The sequence below is a fragment of the Gossypium hirsutum genome, chromosome D04 (assembly GCF_007990345.1).
Source record: "Gossypium hirsutum isolate 1008001.06 chromosome D04, Gossypium_hirsutum_v2.1, whole genome shotgun sequence".
Taxonomy (NCBI): domain Eukaryota; kingdom Viridiplantae; phylum Streptophyta; class Magnoliopsida; order Malvales; family Malvaceae; genus Gossypium; species Gossypium hirsutum.
In genome coordinates, this window is record NC_053440.1 from 7081427 (window position 1) to 7102454 (window position 21028).

General features: G+C 30.8%; 1 long non-coding RNA gene across 1 annotated transcript; it reads left to right on the forward strand.

The window, feature by feature from the left end:
* The first annotated feature begins 17751 nt into the window (after positions 1-17751).
* On the forward strand, positions 17752-19630 carry LOC107934329 (uncharacterized). Its single transcript, XR_001693871.2, has 2 exons — positions 17752-17929; positions 18508-19630. It is a non-coding gene; the product is annotated as an uncharacterized lncRNA (long non-coding RNA).
* The last annotated feature ends 1398 nt before the right edge of the window (positions 19631-21028 follow it).

The following is a 21028-nucleotide window of genomic DNA, read 5'->3' on the forward strand; positions in this document are numbered from 1 at the left end:
TGGCAATTTATTGAACGAAAGCAAACAATACAGGAAGCTAACTACCATAATCAACAATAACTCTTCCTTAGCACAGTCCTTACTCTATTTAGTTCAACTTCGAACATAATATAGTAGTTTTAACTATCAATGCTATGTCTAAGTTTCGCACCAATAATAACAATACTAAATTATAACTAAGTAAACAACAAATAAAGTAAATCGCATCAAAGTAAAGCATACACCATAACATAATATCATAACATAATATCATAGTTCCAAATCAATTCCAATATCACAACAAAATTAGTATCAACATCATCAAATGAGTACCATCATCTCAATTATACAAACTAGATCAAATAAGAGTTCAAAAAAAAAGAAGTCATCATCACAATAAGGTCTGATTCATCTTCAATATCAACAACATCTTCTGGAAACATAAGCAACTTCATTATTAGTAGGACATATACTTCTCATATAACATGACAATAACAATAACAATCACATCACAACCAAAACACACTCAATACTAGCAACTTCCTTATCTACTCCCATATGTACTTTACCCCATTTTTTGTTCAACAAGCATGCCAATCAGAATGCCAAAGATCCTTACTTTCTAGACTAGATCAAGGCAAAACGAATGTTGAAGAATATGATAATTAAAACAATATAGTCTATTAATCAAGTATACAAGATTACTGGATTGAGCGGACAATTGTGTAAGGCTCACTTGCGTTGCAAGTCATTCCTAAATGCTACCTCCTTGTCACATGAATCGATTGAATGATCTTTATCTCAATTCGCATACTAGCTCTCACACGATTATGGAAAATTTTAAAAATTCAATTTTTTAAAAAAAATTAAAATCATTAAAATTATAAAAAATGTATAAAAATTATAAAAAAAATATTTTTTTTACTATTTTAAAATTTAATTAAATGATGACTTGTCATCCATGTGGCAATCCACGTGTGGTAGCAAAGTTAACAAACCTGGTAACAAACATTAATTTTTCCATCTATTTTGGGTGATTTGACAAAAAAAATGCAAGTTCAAGGGCTAAAAGAGGCAGAAAAATAAATGGAGGGTTAAAATAACTTTTTTTTTAAAGTTGTAGGGCCAGATAAATCATTATGCTTTAAAATGAAATACAACTTGTATTAAAGTTTGGATTAAAGTCTTGTAAAAAAAAAGGACACATGCATTTATACTGGTGTAAAATTTAAGTGGTTTTACACTCTTTCGTAATGTTTTATATGATTAATATTTTAATAATTCAATTGTTTTATTCATACTTCATTCATGTAGATTATACATATCATTTTTGACATAAGTTAAAAAAATTTAATTGCTCATTTTATGTAAAAGGATTTCAATTGTTAAATATATGTAATATTAATATAGATATATAATATTTTAGATTGATTATAACGGTTCGAATAAAAAATTTACATGTATGGCAAATACGAATATTTTAATAAATTCAATAGTTAAATTATTAAAATATTAATCATGTAAATATTATAAATTTGTGTAAAATCACTTAAATTTTAAGTATGAATGAATCCCTCCTTATGAAAATTATAAATCCATTACTTAATAAGTTTGTAAAAGAATATAAAATAATTTAATTATTTCATGACAAACTAAAAATAGAAAGTAAAATATCTAGAAGGATTAAACAAATAAAAAGAAAGAAATTTACTTAAAATATATTTTCTATGTCTAAATCTATCTTTTAAAAGGTAAAACTTTATTGATACAATAATTAATAGATCGTACATATAGGAAAAACCCTAATAAAACGTAATTCTACCACTAGAATCTCCAGAATAGCTTATAGCATAAAATCAACCAAACCAGCATAGGCAAAAAGAATATCGAGCTTCAAAGTTGGACTCTATCGATTCGAGTCTAAAAAATTTAAGCCTATAACGACTTCAATTCAAGAGAGTCTGAGTCTAATTCAAAAGTTTAAATTTTGAACAAACATTAATAATTAATATAATTTTATGATATTACTTAAAATTAAAATAAAATATAAAATATAAATAAATAATTATTTATTTTATGAAATATATTTGTAAACATTACATATTTATAAAAAAAATAGTAATGGTAAATTTTTATGTTAATTATAAAGTGAAATAAAATTTTTAAAAATATTAATTATTATACAACATTTTTAATAAAATAATTATATATGTATAATAAATATATAAAATTAATAACTATTCAGCCAACAACCTTTTCACCTAGTGTTGTAGATATGAGAGCTTGTGTTCAATCTTAAGCAACCCTATCCTCCAACCCCAATCGTAAAAATATGAAAAAATTTAAATATATAATTTATAATATATAATATATAAATGATATAATACATTAATTTAATAATATAATAAAAAAATTCTCTATACCAATACAAATTAGAATTTTCTAAAGTTGTTTAACCCCAATTGTAAAAAAAAAAATACATATAGTTTTAATTTGTTCATTTCGATGCCTGTATTTTTGTTCCGTCTACCATTACAATATTTTAGTCTAACGGTGTTAAAACATGACATCATGTGACATGTGATCCACTATTATACTTCCACTTGACATTATTTTGTAGAAAAAAGATTATTTTAAAAGTTAATGACCCAAAAAAGAATTATATCTATTTTTTCTCATTTTAAAAGTAAAATACATTGACAATAAACCCAAATCAAATATTCATTTAAAAAATAAAGTTAAAAGCCCAAATTTTCATATACCAATAAAATTATAAAATGAACAAGAGAGGAGTAAAAAAATGAAAGGATACTTTAACTTTCACTGGATACAAAAAGCTTGTACTTGCCATTTATTTATAGGGCCTCAACTGTCATAGGTTACAAAAAGAAAATTAAGGCACCCTATAAATTATTTAGAGGTTATAAGATTTATAGAAGTTACAAAAGAATGAATCTGGGGGTTTTGGAAGCTATACGGACATCTATTTATCAATGGACTTACAACACTCTCTCTTGGTTGTCCATTAACAAAAATATGCCTTGTTAAAACCTTATTAGAAAAAACCCTATGGGATAAAAACCTAATTAAGGAAAAAAAGAATACACAATCTCTTATTACAAGCTACCTCGTTAAAAACTTTTACTAGGAAAGCCTAGTAGGACAAAATATTGGTTAAAGGAAAAAAGTACAACGTGTTTTAAACTCCCCCTTATGACAACATTTCACAATACATTTTTGAGTTGACACATTCCAATATTGTATACTAGTCTTTCAAACATTGTGGTTGGCAATGCCTTGGTAAAAGGATTTGCCAAAATATTACTTGATACATGCATGGATGGTATGAAATTTATTAAAGTCAATTCAACCAAGCTGCAAATTTTCAAGTTTGGAAGATCAGTTGACTTGTGACGAATTTTTGGATGGGATCCAAGTATTTCTAGGTTGAGATATATATGCATAGCGTTTGAGCAGATATCTTTTAACCTCGAAACGCACTTTGAATCACTTGATTTCGAGTTTGGGAGCTCAAGTTATGACTGTTTTAATTAAGACTGAGCGAACATAATTTTTAGACAAGATTATTACGAAAAATTACGAGTTTCGAGCTTTAATTCAAGTTTAAAATATATGGGGTTCGATTTTTAGGCTTAATTTTTATTATATATGAACCTGGTATTGTATTTATTAAGTTTTATTATTTATTTATTTATTTATTTCGAATTTTAGGATATTTTTAAAGTATTTTAAGTTATTTAGGAGTTTTGTGTTTCTTAGTCAACAAGAAAGATTAGGTTAAAACTACTTCTTATTTAGATTAATTAGAGTTTGATTATACTTGAGAGCTTTATTTGGATGTAACCAGCTAGCCTATATAAAGGCCTCTTCATTATTCATTAAAAACACAACTGTTTTTCATCAATAAAAGTTTCAACTCTGGGAATTAGTTTCTTTTGTGTAAGATTGCTTTCGTGTGATTTTTAGAAGCAATTTTCTTATTGATTTTCTTCAAGGAGACATGGGAATTGATTATTCATCCTTCAATTTGCCAAAGATTATTTCTTAGAGTGTTGAATAGAGTCATTAATTGAATTTGTTGGGTTTATATCTCAAAGGATTCAATTGGACATGATCTTCAAGTCTCGAGACTTGTTCTTGAAGTCTCGAGGCATCCTTTCAAAGTCTTGAGACATAAGGTTTTCTATCGACTATTTTTCAACCAAGTCTTGGTACCACCCTTGCATGTCTCGAGACTCGACCTTACAAACTGCATTTAATGTGTGAAATTAATGCATCCAATGGCTCCAAACGTTTCTAATTCAATGAGAGGGTATAAATATAATTTAATGACACTCAAATGAAGACAAGAAATAAACTTATAAATTCAATTAAGAAAAAAATCCAATCTTTCCTTTATTTTAGTCATATTCTTTTACAAACACTTGTTAAGTCTATTTTTTATTCTTTCTTTCAAATGTTTAATTGTATTTGTGAGAGCTATTCATTGTATATTTTACCTTTGAAAGGCTTTCATTCATTCTCAATTTTATTTCTCATTTTGTGAAAGTTTGCTTAAGGTGGAAAGTGGTTCTATCTTACCTAATCAAAAGATAGTGTCTTGTAAAGATTATACCTTGTCCTTAAAAGGTACCAATTATTGAATTGAGAAAAATCATTAGTTGTGGAAAACTAAAGTAGTGGTGGAAGTAGGCATTTGAGCTAAACCACCATAAATTCTTGTGTCTAAATTTCTTGAGTTTATTTTCTTAAAAAATTTTAAACACTAATTCAGCCTCTTGGTGTATACTGAAGACACCATAATTGTAGTATATCACTTGAGGTGTTAGACAAGGTGCGATAGGGGCACTTGTGCTTATAAGTATCTCCTCCAAGATTGGTTCTAGGGAATACGACCAACCACATTGCACTTCGTATAATGTATAATATACCACTTAGAGGTGTTGTTGACAGTGTGTCAAAGACAACTATGCATTTCAAGCACTTGAACTAAATTTAAAAATTGTGTCATTGATTCTAAATTTAGGTTAATTCAACATAAATTATTAATTGTTAATGATTGAAGGTGATTCTTAGTCACTCCATTTTATGAATTAAGGTTATATGAGTAACATAGGCTTTTATTTTTTTTTCATTTACTTTACTTTAATTCTATTATTGCTTCTTATTAATTGTTTTTTAGTAATCGTTAATTTATATTACAAAGTTAGTTAGCGAGTGAATTGATTCAATTAGTTGAAATCAGCTATAAGTTTTTACGTGAGTTTGATCTTCAAAATACTTCCTAATAAATTTATTTTATTATAGTTATTACTTGAAAATGATATTGTGCTAGTAGAAATTATTTTTGAAGTTAAATTGAATATGTATTTTATGTTAATTTTATCTACATTATCAGCCACCAATCAATAATCACTATATAACTTGTTGGATACATATAGCAAAAGTAATGTCCAAGTATTAGAGTCGTGTTTGACATGACAAAATATATGTTGGATTGGTGGTATCCATGTACTAATCTTTTAGAAATTACAAAGTGAGGTGAGAATTTTAAAAGACAAAAATGAAATCTGCATTAAGTTGTTTGATTGGTGGTTGATAAATATGTGGTGTATAGTCTTAATAGCAAATTGTCAATTTTATGTGTTTGATAGTTACTCTCGACATTAACAATTACCTTATAGGGTTGGGACCGTTCTATATAATATATATATGCTTTAAAACATCCACTAGGGTTGAAAATTGGACCACACAACTTTTCTGCAGAAAGAAATATGTATGGAGAGGCTTAACATTGAGTATCAAGAAGAAAAAGAAAAATAAAACCTTCTTTCAACTTTCGATTTCTTCACTTCAATTGATTGGATCGTACAATTCAATTTTATTTTGTTGCGTTTAAATACAAAATTCAATATTAAATATAGTTAATCATTATTTCTTTTGAGAAATCATTATTAAAATTATGGTTTTGGTTTAAAGATATTTTTAAGTTAAAATCTCACTATTTATAAATTTTTATTTAAAAAATAAAAGAATTCCTTATTTACTTGTTCAACTCATTCAAAATCAATTACAAATCTATATATGGTATACATAAAAGCATAAGTTTAGAAAAAATTTTAAATTGACTAAAATATAAAAATTGTTAGCATTAATAAGTTAATAGTATCTCAAAAATAAATATTCAAAAAACAATGACACTGGAGAGATATCTAAAATCATTTTAATTGATAATGACATTATACAATATTATGTTATTTTTAAAAAAAATTATAAGTTGTTTATTTCGTGAGAAGTAAGTACTCTTTTATATTTTTTTACATTATTATTATTATTATTATTATTATTATTATTATTATTATTATTATTATTATACATGAAGTTGTAAACAAACAAGAGAATTTTTTTTTAAAAAAGTAAAAAAAAATACCATTAATTATCATTATTAAATGCTTATTAATTTAATATAAATATCTTTCATACTTATCATGAATCATTACTATAATTGATGCATGTTGTTTTACATTTTTAATTTTAATTTAATATTATAATTTTTTAATACACTTCTAATTTCTATATTAATTTTAGTTTTTTTTATTTATAGCATATTATTTATTTTTAATTTATAAAAAATAAACATGTTTATTCATCTGCTTTGCAAGTGAGAAAGAAATCTAGTAGTATTAAACCAGAGAATGCCTAAAGAGGAAGTCAATGGGGCAAGCAGGGGCCTTAGCTCCCCTTGTCAAGTGGGAAATATTATTAGTAGTCCCTATCAAGTATTAATAATTCATTTTAAGTCCTTATGTAACATCTTGCCCGGCAAAGCCCTAGTGCTCAGGTGTTGTTTTAGGAGTATGAATTTCAGAATAGGTTTTTAGTAAGTAAGGTGTTGGATTTAACCAATAGGTTGAAGTCTACGAGTACGCCCTTGGGCGAAGTTTTGGTTAGGCAAACAAGTTGGAGGAAAGCAGTAACATGGTTCTATCCACCCAAACGATACATTGACGGATAGATTGGGCAAACCGTTAACATTGGGATATTGAGTGAAAAAGTCTCAAAAAGTGAGACATCTTTGAGAGTGGAACTTAGTAGAATGTTGAGGAATTTTGAGTAATTGGGATATCACCGAAAGGCATTGTATGCCAAGTTTGGCTAGTTAATGTACTAGTTATATTCTAATGAGATGGTTAGGAATGAACGATAGACTTGACTTGGACATATTTATTTATACATGTAACTGTGGATTGTTGTGCACGTTTTCTTACAGTTGTAAACCACCCATATAGCAGATGAAATAGGATTGTGAAGCGTGTCAAGTTCTCATAGGGACAATGGTGGTATATTTTGGTAATCAAGAATTGAAAATTGAGTTTTTTTCCTCCTCATTCCTCAAGAAATAGTTCTTTGGTCTAGATCTAAAGAAATCTGAAGTACTTCACCCATTCATGAAAGCTGAGGGTTGATCTGGATACCCACCTAGGGGTGCTTCATGTCAAGTAATTGCTGTTGATCGTTCGATGGAAATCTAGACCTAGAAATTTCTATGCTAAGTGACCAAATTGTGAAATTGAGACTAGTAAAGTATGGTGTGATGACTCTGATGGGGAATGAAATATTTATGATCCTGCATGCGTGGATTGTATGAAGTTTGATGGCTTAAGTATAGAGCATGAATCTAAATTTTTTTATGTGTATATGAGTTTGGCAAGTTATTGTATGATGGGTCTATATATGGTGAGTCCTTGTCTGTCTCTAAAGTTGTCAAAAGGGGTCCATCGGGACTTTAAACAGGAATCTCTGAATGGAAAAGTCCATGGCCATGACATTTTAAATGAAAGGACCATATCGTGTAAGACCATAGCTGGTGGGCTATGGTGTCATATGGAAACACTATATCGTATAAGACCATAACTGGTGGATTGTGACATCATATGGGAAGAACTAAATAAAGGTTATTATCGAATGTGGTTTATTATCGAATGGGGTTTCGACGTGATCACGAATGATGAGGGGAAAATCTCATGTAATGTGAGTCTAGGCGAATCTCTATTGTAAACATGTTAGAAAATGAAAGCTTTTGTGGTGTATTTGAAAGGAAAACCTTTGTGGTGAGTACTGAAAAAAATGGCACCTTTGTCGCAAATCTCTAAAAGGAAAGCCCTTGTGGCAAGTATTGAAAGAAAGGATGCCTCTGTAGAAAACCTTTGAAAGGAAACACCATTGTGGCATCTATCTAAGAGAACGCCCCTGTGGTGAATAATGAATGAAAGGAAATGAGTTTTTTCGAACAAGGGAGGAACAACATGTAAGGTTTTCTAAAGACATGGTAAATGAAACAAACTCTGAAAGAACAGTAAGTACGACAATCTCTAGTGGAATAATTTATATGGAAAACCCTGAAAAAAAAACTCCATAAGAAAAGTTATGGCAAATTATGTATAGTAACAATGGATGAATAGTGAAGCTAGAATGAGCCAAGGCATGTGACGAATCACGAATATGAGTCAAAGAAAATTTATAGTTCAACCGATCAAGAGTATCCTGAATGTAAAACCCTTTGAAATAGGAATGATTAATGAATCATGAAAGGGCAAGGCGAAGGATGCAAATGAGGTATCAAAGATAGAAAATGCATGTTAAGACGTCCATGACACAAGGATAGAACTATAGTGAAATACTCATCAGATTCAAGGGAAGGATAAGAACAAAGGAGATCGATAACGAAGTTCTCAAATAAGATTCAGGTAAAATATGGTTTACTCACTAAGTTCTCATGAACTTACCTCTGTACTTTTATGTCACAGGTAAGTTGAGACGAGGCTACGCCAAGAGGGATAATGCCAGGGCTACGCCAAAGAGAGTGGCGGAACGAGCTGTTATGCATATAGAGCGAGTAAAGTGGAGTGTACGAATTTGATAGAAACACTGTGAATAAGCTAAGAAATTCGTTTATGGGCTTTGTAGAGCAAACAAAAAATATGAGCATTAACAATGTAGCCAGTAACATTGGTTAGAGGTAGAATAAATAGAGCATTGTATATGAGTATGATTTATATATTCTTGTAAGACCTTGCTGAGAGAAAAATTTTGTTCAGTAGTTGTAAGTACACCAATGTATACCTAGACATAAGTTAGTCGGATAACATTATTGAATATGACACATAGTTATATGTGTTTTTGAAAGTTTGCATATTTTGTCTAAGTACAAGTCTGTAATAAAGTGGTAACACCTGATATTCGAATCCGACAAACCAGATAGGGTTGAGGGCACTCCACCTTCGATTATTCAAATAAATAAAAAGAATTACAATTTTAGCTTATCCTAAAAATTAATTATATAATATGTCCTTTTAGAATAGAATTTTTAGCTTCGACCCCTCAAAAATTTAGAATTTTGTCTCTATAGGGGATGAATTCGATTAAACAACGAACAAAGTGAATAAAATAAGAAGTGAAAAGATCTAACATGCAAATTTTACGTGGAAAACTCCTCAAGAGAAGAAAAAAATCACCGGCAAAAGGAGATTTCACTATAATAAAGAATAGTACAAAAGATGGAGAGAATTAAAATAAAAACCTGAAGCTCCACAAGAAAAACCCTTCGGAATAAAGAACATAATTCTCTCAATCTAAATAATTTTTTGTTGTGTAAAACCTAGAGTAACTAAGGTCTATTTATAGGTTGAAATTCGTAGCATAAATAACTACTACAACTCTAGGTTAATCAGAGTTTAAGTGGAAAACTAAAAACAGAGTTTAACTGGGAGAAGAAAAGCCAAAATAAACTTTGGTCAAAATAAGAGGCATTCTCCCAAAAATCTCCACCTTGACTCATATTTGGACCAACTCCCTTGTCAAGACTTGTTACGGGCTTAACTGATTCTTCATTGGATACTTACCAAGTCAAAACAATGATCAAACTTTGAAAATAGAAGGCTCTTTGTCAACATGTTGGATGGATTGTATTCTATGCCAATTTTAAGAATTTGAACATCCCCTTGAATGTTCACCTCTCGAACAAAATGATAACGAATGTCTATGTGAGTCGTTCTTTCGTGATGAATTTGATCTTTAGTGAGATGTATGACACTTTGACTATCACAATATACAACAGTTGCCCCCTTTTCACTTACCAGTTCACTGAATAGACCCCTTAACCAAATTGCTTCTTTTACTGCTTTTGTAATTGCCATGTATTCTGCTTCAATAGTCGATAAAGCCACTATAGCTTAAAATGTCACTTTCCAACTAATGACACAATTACCAAAAGTAAATAACAACCTGTGAAAGACCTTCTTCAATCTAATTCTCCTACATAATCAAAATCAACATATCCAATTAAACCTTTTAAAGTTCTTCCAAACTCTAAGCACATGTTAAAAGTACCCCATAAATATTTGAAAATCCACCTAACTGTATGCCAGTATAACTTACAAGGATTAACCATGTATCAGCTAACAACACTAACAACATGTGAAATATTGGGATGAGTGCATACCATTACACATCAAACTTCCAATTGTGCTGAATAAGGTACTTTTGACATGTACCTTTCATCTTTTTCATTCTGTGGGAAATCTAAAATTGGGAGTTTCAATTGTGTATCTAAAAGAGTACTTACCAATTTTGCATCTTAAATCGCTCAAGGATCTTCTTTATATACCTTTGTTGCGATAAAAAAATTTCCCAAAATGTCTATCTCTCAAAATTTCCATATCTAAAATTTTCTTTGTTGTACCTAAATCCTTCAACTCGAACTTAGAGTTAAGCATGGTTTTAAGACGATCAATTTCAGATGAATTCTTAGCCACAATTAACATATCATCAACATAATACAACGAATATATAAAAGAACCAACATCAAAACATTGTAGATAAACACAACTGTCATACTTATTTTGAGAAAAACTAATACTCAACATGAATGAGTCAAACTTTTTATACCATTATCGAGGAGACTGCCTCAAACTGTACAATGACTTTTGTAATAGACAAATACGATCTTCTTTACCTTCAACTTTAAAGTCTTCCGATTATTACATGTAGATGTCCTCCTCAACGTCACTGTGAATGAAGGCAATCTTTACATCTAACTGTTCTAACTCAAGATTATTTGATGCAATAAGGGCCAAAAAGGCCCGAATAGACTATGTTTCGCAACGGGAGAGAAAACATCATGAAAATAAACTCTCTCCACTTGGCTATAGCCCTTTACAACTAGTCTTACCATATACATAATGTCGTTAAAACCCAAACCTTTATTCTTTTTAAACACCCATTTGCAACCAACAATTCTTTTACCGATGGGTAGTTTAACTAGCCTCTAAGTCTCGTTCTTTTGAAGCGATTCCATCTCTTCTTCTATTGCAACGAGCCATTTTCTAGAATAGGAAGTTTGAACTACCTCATAATAACATGAAGGATCGGTTGAATTAATGCTCTCAGCAACACTTAAAGCATAAGCTACTAGGTTTCTTTTATAATATTTCTATGGTGGTCAAATTTCTCGCCTTTTCCAATCATGAGCTAACTTATAATTAATTAATTGAGATGATGAGAATACTTAAGGGTTGGATGGAGCCCTAAACAGATCCAAAACAGCTTCAAGCATGCAAGAATAAGAATTTTGTCATGTTGTCGCAACATCATGTGACTCTTCGTTGGGGCGAGACCTCTGTTCATCACATCGTTGTGACGTTGGGCATTTTCTCATCGAGGCGTTACCCCATGTTTTGGCTTTTGACTCCACCTTGCTCGAGACACTCTGATTTGTTATGCCTTTAAAAGTAACAGTCTTATTTTACGATCGAAACATGGCAGATTCATCAAACGTAACATCTCTGCTAACAATTATTTTGTCGGATTCCAAACACCACAACTTAAAACCTTTTGTACCTACAAAGTATCACAGAAAGATGCATTTAACGACCCTTAGTTCGAGCTTTCCTTAACTAACTTTAGCATAAGAAGGACAACCAAAAATTCTAAGATTAGAATAATTAAGAATATTACTTGACCATATCTCCTCTGGAACTTTACCGTTCAATGCTCAATGAGGAGATTGATTTACTAAATAACTTGCTAGGTTTACGGATTTAGCCCAAAATTCCTTTCCTAAGCCTGCATTAAAAAGCATGCATCGAGCCTTTTCCAGCAAGGTTCTATTCATTCTTTCTGCAACTCCATTCTGTTGTGGAGTTTCAAAAATGGTTTGATGACTTTCAATTCCTTCATGTTTGCATAAATCATTAAAATCTAATAAATAGAACTCAAGACTATTATCTGTTCTCAACCACTTCACAGATTTTTCGATTTGTTTTTCTAACAGTGTCTTCCATTATTTGAAGATTCTGAAGACTTCTCTTTTCTGTTTCAAGAAATAAACCCAAACTTTTCGTGAATGATCATAAATAAAAGTCAAGAAATAATTATTACCTCCTTTTGAGATGTCAGAAGATAGACCCTATAAATCGAAATGAATATAATCTAGAGTCCCTTTTATTCTATGCATTGCTGAATCGAAACTGACTCGATTTTATTTCCAAAAAATGCAATGCTCGTAGAAACCTAACTTACCAACTCCAGTGTTTTAGAGAAGACCTTTATTGTACAAGACTGTCATACATTTCTCATTCATATGACCTAATCGTATGTGCTAAATTTTGGTTGAATTAGAATTAATTGAGAAAGAGTCACCTCGTGTATTCATAACATCAAGTTTATTCTCATCGTGACGTAGTGGTGATTTTGGCTTTTCTTCGATAATCGCAGTCGCACCAGTAACCATTGATCCTTGTAGAACCTTTAGACTGCCTTTTTCTATCTTCTCATCACAATAAGAGCTCTACAAGAAACTTTTGATTCATTTGACTTAATAACTATTCTGCAACCGTTAGAATCCAAAATTCCTAATAAGATAAGATTTTTCTTTAAATCAGGAACATACCTGATATCTGACAGTATCTGAATAATTCCGCCGTGAATCCTAATTTGTACTATTTTGATTCTAGATATTTTATATGGAGAGTTATTCCCCATTAGCACAACTCCACATTCAACTAGACTGTACGTGGAGAACCAGTCCCTGTTGGGACACATGTGATAGGAGCACCATGAATTTAAGATCCATTCGAAAGTAAGATGAGAGTTTTCACTCGTTGACACCAGCAAAAAATCATCACCTCTTACCTCGGCTACACTAGCATCAGCAACTTCGGCTTTCTGCTTATCTTTCTCGTCGTTTTCGACATTCCTTTTGATTTTATTTTGAAGTTTTGAACATTCTATCTTAACGTGACCCACCTTTTTACAATAGTCATAATATTTGTCACGATTTATGGATTTGGACCTTACTTTAGACCTATTTTAATCTGTCTTTCCGGTTTGTTATCTTACTCTTACAACTAGAATTAAGGCTTGCCCATCTGATTTTTTGTTTGGGCCTAACTCGATGTTGAGTTTATCCTTACTTAGAAGATTCCTCTTCATATCCTCGAATGAGAGATGATCTCTCCCATAAATCAGAGTTTCCTTAAAAGTTTTATAAAAAGAAGGGCAAAAAGCATAACAATAACATAGCTTGATCCTCGTTACTGATATTTGCTTCGAGATTCTTTGTCATTAAGAAGGGTAATAAACTCGCTATATAAGTTCTAATGGACTCATCTTTGGCCACTCTAGACGTGTAGAGACATCGTTTTAATACTAACTTATTGGCTAGAGATTTCGTCATATATAAGGCTTCTAGTTTCTTCCATAACGTAGATGTTGTTTTCTCCATCAGAACCTTGTGTAACACATTATTCGTGATGCATAATTGAAAAGCGGATAGAGCCTTCTCATCGAGCTTTTCCCATTTTGACTGATCCATGTCTGCAAGCTTATTCCTTGTAACGACCTTTTTTAGACCATTCTGAACTAGTATTGTCGTCATCTGAACTTGATAAAAATTGAAATTTGCAATTCTATCGAACTTCTCAATATCGAACCTTGATGTTGCTATCTTTGAACATGCTGATTGATGAAACTGAACTAGCTCTGATACTAATTTGTTGGGGATAAACTCGATTAAACAACGAACAAAGTAATAAAATAAGAATCGAAAAGATCGACCATGCAAATTTTATGTGGAAAAACTTTTCAAGAGATGATAAAAAACCACAAGCAAAAGGAGATTTCATTATAATAAAGAATAGTACAAAAGATGGAGAGAATTAAAAGAAAAACCTGAAGCCTCACAAGAAAAATCCTTTGAAACAAAGAACAAAATTCTCTCCATCTAAATAAATTTTTTTGTTGTGTAAAACCTAGAGTAACTAAAGTATATTTATAGGTTGAAATTCGTGGCATAAATGACTACAACAACTCTAGATTAATCAGAGTTTAAGTGGGAAACTAAAAACATAATTTAATTGGGAGAAAAAAAACCAAAATAAACTTTGGCCAAAATAAGACACATTCTCCCACAATCTCAACCCCTTAAACAAAATATCTAGCTTCATCCCGTAGACAAATCATCATTTCTTAGTTAAACAGTTCAAATGGTCTATATGATTTGATATTTTCATTCATGTTGTTGGATTCTTATTTGTTTGAAACAGTGGTTAGAGGTCTCGTCTTGTACCTAAATGACATGAGTTTTATATTAAATAAAAAATTTATTTTTCTCAACGGAAAAAATTATTAATAATGAAAGCAATTAAAAAGAAAATATTGGTGAAATAATTTCGACCTTTTTTTTTTATCATGGGTATGTGCAGTTTATATGTATCACAAATAAGCACATTTATATCTACCAACCACAATAAAAAGGATGCAATGATAACACATCCACGGCCACAAATTTAAATCCCTGATTTAGTCGTGAGAAAATGGTGCCGTGGGAAACTTCGTTTGTTCATCTTGAAAAGAAAAAAAAAAACAGCTATCTTTTCACTTATTGAAAATGATTTCGTCTTTGAAAACCATATCCATGGATGGTGAGAAAGTGGGTCCCAGTTTGAAAAAATATAGCTAGTACTTCTGGCCTTTGCTATTGTCCAAATACAACATAATCTCTAAACATCCTTGGAATATATAGTAAAATCTTTTTATCATATATATGAAATCCTAGGGATGCACAAAACCAAAGAATGAATGGCAAAGCAGCTTTGAAGTGTTTGGATGGTGATTCACAAGAGTACTTTTAAACCTCCAATACATGTTTCCCATTGAAAACTCATAACTCTCTCTCTCTATATTATATATATGTAAATCAGAAGGGCTTTTTTTTTTTTTAATTAATTAATTTCCTTGATCGAGAGAGAGAGAGAAACCCTTCACGTCTTTGTTTGCAGGGTCGAAAGAGATGGGAGAGAAACTTTTTTAGGGTTCTGGTTATTTCATTCTCATCCCTGGCATATATAATATATTAAAGTGTAAAGAAGCAATGTGGTTAGCTTGTAAAGATGGCACAGTGGAAAGTGTGGCTAACTGTTGTAATAGAAAAGCAAAAGTACAATTATTGCCAAATAAAATGGTCCCTATATATGTGATCCATTCCAAACATACACAAAAAAAGGAAGTACATTATTCAACCTACAATATAATAATCTAGGTGTCAGGTAGAGCAGCAACAATTTCAACATCAACAACAGTAAGAAGGGGATACACTTTTGTAATCCAGTTGATATGTCTATCTTAACAAAAACAAGTATTTGTGTTACCATCTGAGATGAAAAACCTAAACCTATATGTTAACTATGTCTTCTTCTTCAACAACACAACCCCTTCATTGTTGTAATATGGGTTCTTTGATGCAAATATATTGGAAATGTGAGAGAAAAAGTACCCCTAACTGTTTAGCAGAAAATGGGCCTGAATAGCTTTAAAAGAAAAAAAACTGTATGGGTTTCTCACGTTAAGGCAAACCTTTTAAAATGTCAAATAAGAACTACCTTTATAAAAGATAGTACCATTTTCGTTTGATTTAACTGCTTTATTGTTACTTTTTGTGAGTGTTTTGGTTATCTACGGCAATTATCTATTAGATTAAGCGAAACAATATTTTTAAAAACAATAATGGATGAAATTGAGACCAATGAGTTGAAGAACTAGAAGCATTAAGAAAACTAAATTCTTTTTAAAGACGCAGTACGAGCTGCACCATCACAAGAGGGATTAAGACGCACCACATAATTTTGAGGACATTAATGAGACGGATTTTTGAAAGAAAATTTTGAATGATTTAATGAGATTGCTTGAATATTCACTACTTGGGAAATTGACACTAAACTTTGATACCCTTTTCATATCTTTCTTGTTAAGAAATTTATTCTTTATTTTGAGGCATGGAGTCTCACGATTATTTCTTCCTTTTCATTTTTTAATACTATTTTGATTGCCGATCCTTTGGGCATGTCTCAATTACAAATATTTTTTATAACCCTCACATTTTTGCAAGGAAGAAATGTTGATTGCATTACTTTTATTATAAAGTTAAAATGATGATTGACAAATTTTAGAAGGCTTCCTGCTTCTCTTCTTTTATGATCTTTCTCAAAGATATTTCTTGACCTTTCTCGAGATTATTTTAGGAAGATATTCCTCAACCTGTTTAGGGATTATCTTAGGATCTTTGCTCCCAACATTTCTCGAGGTTATCTTTAAATCTTCGCTCAAAAGTCCATTTTCTTTAGAGACCAAGGTGTGGAGGTCCGTTTGCATCTTAGAGACCCAAGTGCGGGGGTCCATTTTGGTTTTAGAGGCCTAGTTGTGAGGTTCATTTACATTTTATTTCATTTTAAAGGCCTAGTTGTGAGATCTATTTTATGTTTCCATTGCATTTTAGAGACCTAATTGTGAGGTCCATTTACATTTTGCTGCACTTTAGAGGCCTAGTTGTGTGATCTTTTTATGTTTTTGTTGCATTTTAAAAACCTAGTTGTGAGGTCCAATTTTCATTTGCATTTTTGCTGCATTTTAGAGGCTTAGTTGTGAGGTTCGTTTACATTTCTATTGCGTTTTAGTGACTTAGTTGTGAAGTCCATTTTCATTTCTATTGTATTTTTGTTTCAAAGACTTGGTTGCGAGGTTCGACTTTATTTTGTTTCCACTCTTTATAGATTTTGGCAATTTAATATTTGCGTTTTAGGCTTTGAATAATGTAAGTGTTGTTCCGATCTGTTTCGATTTTGATTGTGCACTGAGGGCTTAAGGTGTCTACGTCTTTGTACGTTCAACGCATAAAGAGGGGTAGATGTAGACATCTAAATCTGTCGAAGCAACCCAAAATCATGGCTTTGAGCTTTGATTGTATTGAATTAGAGAGTTATGAGTTTCTGTTTTTAAAATAGATCTTTTAAGCTAATTTTAGACCAAGTTTAGAAGCTCAATTTTTTAAATCATAGGCTAAGGTTAAATCCTTTCTAAATTGAGTGAGTAAATTGGATTTTGGTAATTGAAATTGGGCCATTCATGGTTGGTTTGAGCTGTTTTCAAATTAGGTTTTGAATTTTGCTTAATATTTTGATGGAACCCAGTTAGGGTCATTGAAAGTCCTGTTCAAGACTTTTTAAGCTCGAATGTTTATTTGTTTTTGAGGCCCGTTGGAAGCCCTTTTTTTACTTAAAAGTCCAAATCAATTATAAAATTAAATTCAACATGAAGTCCCAAGAGTGTTTTCAAGCCCAATTTTAAATATTCAACCCAATCTGGTGTCAGGCCGATTGGAAGATTGTTTGCTAAATCAAAAGATTAACCCCGGTCGATTTGGTTAGCACCCGTGTATATAAACCTGCAGATTAACAAGAATAAACCAAAAGATTAGCAATAATCAGGATTAACGAACTCCGTATATAAACCTGCATAGAATAATTAATAATGTAAAGAATTCAAAAAAAAGGGAGAAAACTGAGCAGAAAAGGTGAGAAGAATAAAAAACAAAGAGGTAGATTCTTCCCTTCTCTTATTGGCTCGGCCATTGGCCATTCTTTTTTTTTTTCATGCAAGCGTTTAGAACAAAACCAGGGGGAGCCCGACGCCGTTCTGCAGTCGTGAACGGTGGCGATGAACCCCGGCCTCCGCTTTCCGAACTCTGTTTTTCCTCGTTTCCCCGATCCCTTCTTTCTCCCCCTCTCGTTTCTTTTCTTTCTTTTAGATTACAGATCTTCAAGAACAGATCTGAGTTTTCTAAGATCTAACAAATTTTTAAATAAAGTGTTTATACAATATATTTTTTCAAAATCAATTTTCAGAAGAGTTTTAGAAAGAAAACCAAAAGAATTTTTTTAAAAAATAGAGAAGAAACGAAATGTTTTTATCTGCAAGGGTGGCCCGCAGCCGGGAACCGGAGAACTCTTGTGTTCTCCGACGGTGGAGCCTCATCGGAGAAGAAAGTGAAGCAAAGAAAAAAAAAAGAAAAGCCGGTTTAAAAACTTAGAAAGAAAGGAATGATTTTTTTGGTGTTTTAGGGTAATGTAAAGGGATATTTTCTACATAATTCCTTCTACGTCCCGCTTTTTGCAGAAAAGGATCGCCGTATGGACTAATTGCAGTTCTCGTTCCTCTGCTTTTGATTTCTCCCCGATTTTGAAATTTCAGGCAAATTAATTGCCAAATAGGTCCTCTGCTTCTTACATTTTTTTATCCTATTGATTTAGATTTCTTATAGGGTTATGTAAAGGGATATTTTCTACATAATTCTTTCTACGTCCAGCCTTTTGCAGAAAAGGATCGCCGCATGGACTAATTGCAGTTCTCGTCTCTCTGCTTTTGTATTCTCCCCGATTTTGAAATTTCAGGCAAATTAATTGCCAAATAGGTACTCTGTTTCTTACATTTTTTCTTAACTGCTATTATAAAAATCCATTGTTGCTACCATCCCACTATCAATTATTGAATATAAAAATCCTCAACTTAACCCAAGCTGAGATGAACCAAATTTAGGCTCAATTCCACTTCCAAAACAATCAACCAAGCTACCTTTACCAAAATCCTCAACTTAATACCAACCCCAACACCAGCGCCAACACCAAACATATGCTCAGCTTTCTTAGTCCCAAGTCAGTCCAGATGAAAGAGATGAGTTCACCACCAAGCTCTATAGAGGAGTTAGGCAACATCACTGTGGAAAATGGGTTGTTGAGGTCCGACTACCTAAGAACCGGACACGTCTTTGGTTAGGCACTTTCGATATAGCCGAGGAAGCCTTATGATAAAGCGGTCTATAAACTTATGGGTGATTTTGCGAGACTCAACATCCCTAACCTTTGTCACCAAGGTTCCCATATCGGTGGCGACTTCAGTGAATACAAGCCTTTGCATTCCTCTTTTAATGCTAAGCTTCAAGCTATTTGTGAAAGCTTGGAACTCAACCAAAAGCAAGGGAACAAGAAGATTAATGGCTTCACTTTGTCAGATCTTACCTTCTCGAACTTTAATGAGCAGCCATGGTCTGAAATTGTTACTTCACCTTACAATCATTTGTTGAAGTGTCATGTAAACAAAATAGTGCTACTTGGACTGGTGCCATGTTAGTGTTAGTGGTTAATGTTGACCGTTAGTCAATTAATGGCTTCATTAGCATGTCCGTTACAAAACTGATTTGATAAAAAAAAATAAATGTAAAGAAGTTTAAGTATTAGGATTATTTTAGGTTTCCTCTTTAGGATTGTATATTTTATAGTAGGTTAGCTTATTTTTGAATTTCATACTTTAATTTTTTTTATATTAAGTTTTAAATTAGTTCATTTTAAGATTTTGGATCTAAATATTAGGCTTCTTTTGGTTAAATTTTTAGAAATTAGATTTTAGGACTTTTAGATTGTAGGTTTTAAAATTTTCATGTTAAGTTACCTTTTATGTTTAGGTTTTTAAAAAAAATTAAATTAAGTCTTTTGAACTAGGATTTAAGATTTCATTTTTAATTAGATTTTAGAATTTTTACAGCCAATTATATTTTTAATTAAGATGTTTAAGTTAGGTATTAAAATTATTTTTTAGGATTTTTGATGTTTTTCTAGTTTTTAAACTCTAAATTAAAATTTAGGCATTGAACTAAATTTAGATTTTATGCGTTCAGTTTTATTTTAAAGTTTTCTTTCTCATTTAAATTTTTTTAGATTTCAAAATTATTTATCCATTTGATTTTAGATATTGTTGTTTTTTGGATGGTTTTGGAGTGTGCTATAACTTTTCTTGTGTGTAATTGTACTCTTGGATTCGGACTAAGTCTTGGTTTTTAGGATTTTTCTTAGGTGGCTAATCGATTTAACTCCAATTGGTTAGCTTATTTTGAAGTATTAGGATTATTTAAAGTTTTCTCTTTAGCATTGTGTATTTTATCATAGGTTAGCTTCTTTTTGAATTTCATACTTTAATTTTTTTTATATTAGGTTTTAAATTAGTTCATTTTAGGATCTTGGATCTAAATATTAGGTTTATTTTGGTTAAATTTCTAGAAATTAGATTTTAACACTTTTAGATTGTAGGTTTTAAAATTTTTATGTTAAGTTACATATAAGATTCTATTTTTTAAAAATTAAATTAAGTATTGGGATTATTTGAGGTTTTCTCTTTAGAATTGTGTACTTTTTTATGGTTGGTTAGCTTATTTTTGAATTTCATCTTAATTTTTTTTATTAGGTTCTAAATTAGTTCATTTTAGGATTTTAGATTTGAATATTAGGCTTTTTTTTCGGTTAAATTTCTAGAAATTAGATTTTAGGACTTTTAGATTGTAGGTTTTAAAATTTTATGTTAAGTTACATTTAATGTTTTATTTTTAAAAAATTAAATTAAGTCTTTTAAACTAGGATTTAAGATTTCATTTTTAATTATATTTTAGAGTTTTTACATCCAATTATATTTTTTATTAAGATCTTTAAATTAGGTATTAAAATTATATTTTAGGATTTTTGATTTTTTTTTTAGTTTTTAAACTTTGAATTTAAATTTAGGCATTGAACTAAATTTAGATTTTAGGTGTTAAGTTTTTTTTTTGTCTCATTTAATTTTTTTAGTTAGTTTTCTTAGATTTTAAGATTCT